The 7,145-nt window shown below is 37.7% G+C and overlaps 1 pseudogene; it reads right to left on the bottom strand.

Moving 5' to 3' along the window:
- Nucleotides 1-1,540: 1,540 nt before the first annotated feature.
- LOC116647171 lies at nt 1,541-3,682 on the bottom strand (annotated as a pseudogene).
- Nucleotides 3,683-7,145: the final 3,463 nt, after the last annotated feature.

Here is a 7,145-nt window from a genome sequence, read left to right as displayed (position 1 = left end):
TAAGTTAAAAACTAAAATGTTACCTTCTTTGAAAGGAAAAGGATTTTCTTGATTGTTTAGAGGATGATCTGAGAGCTCAATCTGAGTGGGACTGGAGTAATGAACCTTAAGACCTTTTCAACCCTACAGTTCTAATGTAAAATCATTGCCCTTAACTATATTGAGAGCTATGTTATCAGAAACTTTGCAGTGGCTCTAAGGAAATAGGACCACAAATATTTCCTCAAAGGCAGCTCTCCCACTACACTTTCAGTAGGGTAAATTTGAGTTTTTATTCTAGTGTCAGGGGTAGGTGTGTGTATATATATATATGTTGTGTGTATATATATATATATATATATATATATATATATATATATATGTTGTGCAAAAGATTTTGGGGTTCTAGTTGTTGTTTTGTCATCTTTGGCATTTGGTAAGTCTCTATATTATCAGTGAGTTTAGAGTTACAAATTCAGCCACATTTTGTTTTACTAACAATGCCCAAAAGTTAATGGAGACACCATAGACTTCTTCCTCATTTGCTCTGCAGGTCAGTGGTAGGTGCAGTCTTCATTGTGTTCACAGAACATTATTTAAATTGTCTTATCAGAGCCTAGTGCACATTGTAGTGGCAAGTGCAACTCCTTGCTGGTTCCTCCTTTTGTTGTTCCCTTCCTTTGACCACTAATACTACCATCACCAACAGAACACACATACACAACTTAATTTAGTACTGCACTGCAGTTAAATTTCAAACACAAAACCAGTTTCTTAGCTGAAGTCTATGGCAGACAGTATCACTCTAAAGCTAGTAACAGTAATAACTATAAAAGTGGAAGTTTGTAACTGGGCTCAGCAAGTACTTTATTGTCCCTCCCTCTTTCCTACCTACCAAACCCAGAAAATCACAGACAGATATGAAGGGAGAAATCTATGGTTATTTTATCAACTCTCCACTGGCTCACTTACTGTTGAAGATAAAGGTGTCATCTACACAGGACAGAAAAGTTCCAACCAACTGTCTTGATATGTAGTCAGATAGAACTCCAATGCAAAAGCAATCCTTAAAATTATTCTATCTAAGTGGTTTACTAGAAACTTTTATCCATTCAATTAGATATATACATAATCAGAATCTACAATATTTCCCAACTGTCAGACTCTCTGTCCAGGGGAAGGCCCTTACCTTCCTATTTGCTCCCAGAGATAGCCTGCCCAGATTCTCAGTGTCTTGAGTCTTTGCCATGGCACAAGGTTCTTAGTATTTCTGATAATTTCCCTCTAAGAACTGTCTCCATCCTTAATGTAAATGTAGCAATTTTGCTAGTGTCTTCTATTAGCAAATTTTATCTATATCCATCTATAACTTTATATGTCTCCATATGTTGCTGCTAAAAGAAATAACTTTCTAATTTATAACATTATCATACAGAAATATATAGCCATTAAGAGTACTTTTACATCATTCTTTTTTTCACATCATTCTTAAATGAAGGTGGAGTTATTACAAATGTTATACACATAAAGAATGGAGTCTTCAATGAATAAGGGTTGTCTCTCAAATCTCTAACATAAAAATTTTAAACTTTTAAAGAGATTTAAAACAGTTACTGAAAGCTGAAAGTCAGGGCACATCCCCGCTCTGTCACTTGATAAGGGGAAAAAACTCTCAAATAAGTCCACTCCCCTTTCAATACACTCGAGCACCTCATCTGGCTGTCTGACTCCAAAAATGAGCCTTGATTTGTCCTCTGGCAGCTCTGTAGTGACTGATGACAGCAAGTACAGTCTAGTTTCCAGGGTTGCTGGATTCCCTTGAAAGCCATCCAGAAGGAAGCCACCTATGGGCTGCTTGGCAATCTCCCGTGCTGACCTCAGCCCCTCCTCCATCACCTCTCCATCTCCAATCACTCCAATGTTGGTACTTTTCTGAAGGACCTCTGATTCTTCCTGTAGCTGTAGATGATTACCCAGGAATAGAAGCAATTGATCAACAGGCTTTCTGGCTCTTTTAGTGGAAGTTGCTTGCACAGTGCCTCTCCAAGAGTCACTGGAATCAGTCTGGCTGAAGGGCCTGCTGAATTGCCATGAACTTGGAAGCAGCCATCTCCACTTATCCCCCAATACCCCACACAGACACAGACTTGTTTTTTACATAACCAGTTGGGCAGGGGCTGATGGGATCATACAGGGAACAGTACAAGAGCGATTCTAGCATGCCTATAAACTTTCCAATTCCTTCCTTATATTGTGCCAAGGCTTCATGGTGTTCTGCCAATGAGGACAGTATAAGGTGAGCCATGGCAGGAACTTCATGGAGACTATGCAGTGTCTGATGGGTCAGGTGTGGGGCAGAGCTGGTCTTTGTGTACAGAAGGCAGGTTGGAATGTCCATGGTGTGGTCCCCTGTTTTGCCCAGGTTTTTTATTTTTCCTAGGCAACAGCCATTAACTACCTTGGTAAGACTCAGCTTCATTCTAAGATATTCTTCTAGGTCCTGCACACCTCCCAACTTGTTTTGTCCTTGAGACCCCTCAAACTCCTCATAGTTCTCTAAGCTCACATCTTCATGGAATGTGGGGCTCACACATTGCCCCTATGATTAGTTGGCCCAGGGCACACGCCTTCATTTGACTACATGATCTATGTGTAACTTGTCTCTCGAGAGCCCATGCAATTACCTGTTACAAGCCAAAAGTTTGCCTAGATGCTTTTGTCTGGTCATACAGATCCACTGTGGTCTGCCTTTCAGGCTCATTAATAGTTTAACCACATATTAACTGTAGCCCCATCACTTGGAGAGATTCATTCACCATGTATTCACTTGGACAGAGCCTTGGCCAGGCAATTGGAAGATTGGGTTTCAATTTTGCTCAGCTGTGACACCTGGGCAAATCACTTAACCTCTCCATGCCTATTTCCTCCTGAACAAACAAGGACAGGCATGGTGGGTAGGACTACATGAACTTCCAAGATCCTATCTAGCTGTAATGTTGGAGGAACAAAAAGTTTTAGATTACAGTCGTAGCCTTCTTGTATCCTTGTTTACTGATCACTACTGGCCTGGTGATAAATGCAGTGGTGCCAAGAATCAGGCAACAGTAGAGATATTTGAGAACCTAGAAAGAGGTGTGGCCTGTGAATTTTGAAGTGGTTGGTGAATTGGCATCAGCAGATCCTGAGGCTGGAAAGACCTTCCTGGATCTTCTCTGATTCTATGAGTTTTTCTGCTCTCACCAAAGGAGTGACATTCGTGTTGATGGTGTGACAGGTGATTTTTATTTTCTTTGGGCTTTTCTATATTTGTCAGGTTTTCTGTAAGAATACATACACACATACATTTTGTAAAAACAACCAACAGAACCAAAAAAGAAATGTCTTTGTTTGTAGGAGTGTGGGATATATTTGTTTTACATTCTTAGGCTATATTTTGCTATTTGTTCATTTCAGTGGGCATTACTGAATATTGTTTTTAATTATTATGTGGTTACTATATTTTATGTGTTAAGCATCTATATGTTTTCTTTTATCAATGGTTTAGGAATGTCCAGGACATTCTTATAATCTCTCCTCCATGAATAGCAAGGGGAGTTATGAAAGAGTTTCTGCTCTCAAGGATCTGCTTGCTTTGAAATATATTGGATTAGACTTGTTCATATGTTTATATTCCTGTTCAATGCCAAATCCACTGTTGGAGGAGTATTAATATCTCAGAATCCATATAAAATTTATGAGTTTTATTTATGTTCAAAACACCGAATATTCTGCTCAGCATTGTTCATTTTTCTGGGTCTTTTTCTTATTAACACATTTGAAAAAATGTTTTTTCTCCTTTAATGTAAGTCTATTGAAGTCAATAACCAATAAACATTTTTAATTAAAAAATAAAAAATAGAAAAACAAAACAGTTACTGAATCTGGACATGCTTTATTCTTATGGAAGGACAAGTTAATACTACTTCTTCTATCAACCTCAAGTATTTTTTATTCATTTCTTTTCCTATCATTCCTTCCCTCCTATCTCCTCAGACTAAAAGTGTAAGACTGCCAGTTCTCCAGTATATTTATAATCATGAGAAAATGATAGCAGAAAATGGGCCACAGTAACTCCTTGGAAGATTACCAAAAATCCAGGACTTGCCTCCAAGGCATGTTTTGAAAGACATGAAAATTCTAAATTAGTAACCCCTTTTATAATAATTTACAATCCTCAATAAAAAATGCTATGCAGGACTTATTATCACCATTGTATGGACACAGGTAGACTAAGAACTTGAAGAGGTTGCATAATATAGTTCTATCTCATCTCAAAAGCAGGTGTCCTTTTTCTGTCATACCTTACTGCCTCTAATCTCTTGCCCTTTCACAGCACTCTGCATTTCCCATTTTTGGTAAAGCCAACTTCCAGGAGCTCAGCTTACTTTCTCTGAGCTCCCATAACAATGCCTTAGGTACCTCCTACCAGATATGTTACCACTCTCTATTTCATTATGTTTATTACCTGAGAGTGTCCCTCATTATACTGTGAACTCCTCAAGACCAGCAACTATGAGTCATCTCTTTGCATCTAGATTTCACATAGTTTTCAGCACATACCAGGAAATGTTTCATAAATGCTTTGAATTAATGAGTAATCACCGGGAGATTTTGAGAGGAAGAAATAAATTTTAAACTTAGCCATTAATAGCTGCATAACTCAACAATTTTAATTTAAATAAAGAGGAATATCAAATATAGTTGGCCAAAGGTAATGTCCAACAGAAAGAAGCATCTTTTGAATTCTTATTTTGTGGTTCAAGGAAGAAAATCATAAAAATATCTACAGTAATCAGTACTATTTCACAGTGTTAAGAAAGATAAACTCTTAAGATTTTCCTCTGAACATCTTAGCTTCTTGATTGTTTCAAGAAGATTGCTGCTGACCTGGGCCAGTTTCATATGTAGATAAATAAGGCAATGTCTACATGGTGTGATTTTAAGAATGCCAGGAAAGACACCCATGTTTAAAAATCTCTCCCCATTTGATGTCTCATAGTACTTGGAATTCAGAATTTTGCAGTCATCATTACTTTTAATTAAGGCTCTGAAAGCCCCAGCCAAAATGCACACATGCTATGTAGGAAAGTAAACACAAAAAGTCATTGTCAGTTATTGACATTTGTACCTCTTCTTTTAGTTTCTCAGGAAGCTGTTGCCCAGTAATTCAGAGTCAAGACCCAGGTGAATGGGGTTCTGATGAATTGGGTAGAGTTGGATTGAGGATAAGTGAAAGAAAAGACCAATTCTACAGTAGAGACATCAGTATGAACTCTATGAGTATCACTGGAGGGGGGTGGGCCAAAGAAGAGAACAGGAAACCAAAAGGAAAAAAAAAAGAGAGATAATCTAAATTAGAAACTTGAAAATTTTACCAAGGACCAGTCCTGTGACTAAAAACACAATATATGTTACCCAAAGGAGGATAATTAAGATAATTAAGTCTGCATAGTGCATGAAGCTTGGTCCTGTTTTAACACTTGCAATAAAAGCTTCTAGACACTTAAGGGAGTGGAGAGTATGCAGAAAGCCTGGAAAAAAAGTGGAGCTGCTGTTCTTTTCCTTTTTCAATGAGAATGTTCTACTAATTAAAGTGTCCATGATAATTGCAGACTCATACTTCTCTGTGAATGCTATTTCTTTAGAGTGACCATAAAATGTGAATCAAGCCTTGCTATAGAATTTATGTTCAAAATCTCCATGCATCTTCCTAATGTGTCATCTGACATTTGTTATTACTTGGCCATGGGCTAGCTTTGAATATCTTATGAAATATTTATGACAGCAAGGGATGTGAGAATCATATGAACAAAATATATACAAGCAGCTAAATATTAGTGACAACCAACAAGGCAAGATCAGTAATCAGCCTTCATTTTCCATTCATTCATGTTTAAGTGTGTTTGAGTCATGTCTTTCAGTCCCAAGTTGCACTCTGTTTAAAGAAATTTTCTTACTATTCGTGGAACGGCAAGTTCAAATAAACTCTGCATTTTATTAGAACTTTTGTAAATTAACTCTCCTGAACCAGAGAAACCTATAACATTTGGTCCCAACAAATAATTTGATGTTTCCCTTCTGGGATGGACAGCAGATGTCAAAATGTGGGAGGAATGAATCTCAAACTAGAAGCCGACAAATGGGCCTAAAGAGGAGAAGAAGGAAAATGCAATATGGAATGTAGGTAGGATTACAGAATGAGGATATGGGCATTCTGCCTTGAAAACTCTAAATACAATGTGCACAGTAAGCCACCAGCAGGGCTATTCACTATTTCAAACCTCCAAAATCATCTTGACGTTAATGTAAGGTTACATGCCAGAATGTGGCAAAATTGGGATTCAACCTTAGTTCTTCATATGCCAGGATATGTACCTTTTTTTTCTGCTGCAGCTATTACATCATATGACTGCTATTTTCACTAAGTTGATAACAGAAGCCCATAGGTAAAACCCTTCCTTCATGCTTATTGTTCATGTCTTACAGTCTTCTGTGAGAGCACCTACACTTTCTTGTACTATTCTGCTGGCAACAAGTCTGTGTCATTTGGCATAATTAGCATCTCTAAATAAAAGAAACTCTGAGCTTAATTGCTTAAAAAATAGGGGCTTATTCTTTTTCATAAAATAAACGGTCTGGGAGTAAGGTATTACTAGTACAGTGACTGACATTGGTTCAATAGTTCAGTGATGTCAAGGACACTGTTCCTGAAATTTTCTTGGTATTTCCCTCAGGATCACAAGATGGTTATTGCTTGGGTCAAGGTTCTCCAGAGGCAAAAATACTTGCAGGTTCTCCAGACAACCCAGTTTTATAATGAAGGCACCAGGAACTAAAAGCAGTTGGAGAAAACTATTACATAAGGCAATTCAAAAATCCTGGAGTCCAACCTCAACATTTTGCAATTTTGCAAAGATTCAGGTCTGCAACTAAAGTACTAATGGAATTGGAAATCTGAAGCTAGTGTAAGTACGTTGCTTTGCCTTTCAGTGGATACATTAAAAAGTAGAGTCTAGAAAAGATTTCACGTTGCCCTGGAGAGGCATTAGAAAGATGAAAGAAGCAAGGCTATTTACTTGCTGAATTTTGAGTGATAGAAATCACATATTTTTGGCGGACAAGTGGCC

Source organism: Phoca vitulina, unplaced genomic scaffold (assembly GCF_004348235.1).
Source record: "Phoca vitulina isolate PV1807 unplaced genomic scaffold, GSC_HSeal_1.0 scaffold39, whole genome shotgun sequence".
Classification (NCBI taxonomy): domain Eukaryota; kingdom Metazoa; phylum Chordata; class Mammalia; order Carnivora; family Phocidae; genus Phoca; species Phoca vitulina.
Note: the sequence above shows the minus strand (reverse complement) of the source record. Positions and strands in the feature narration are given on the sequence as shown.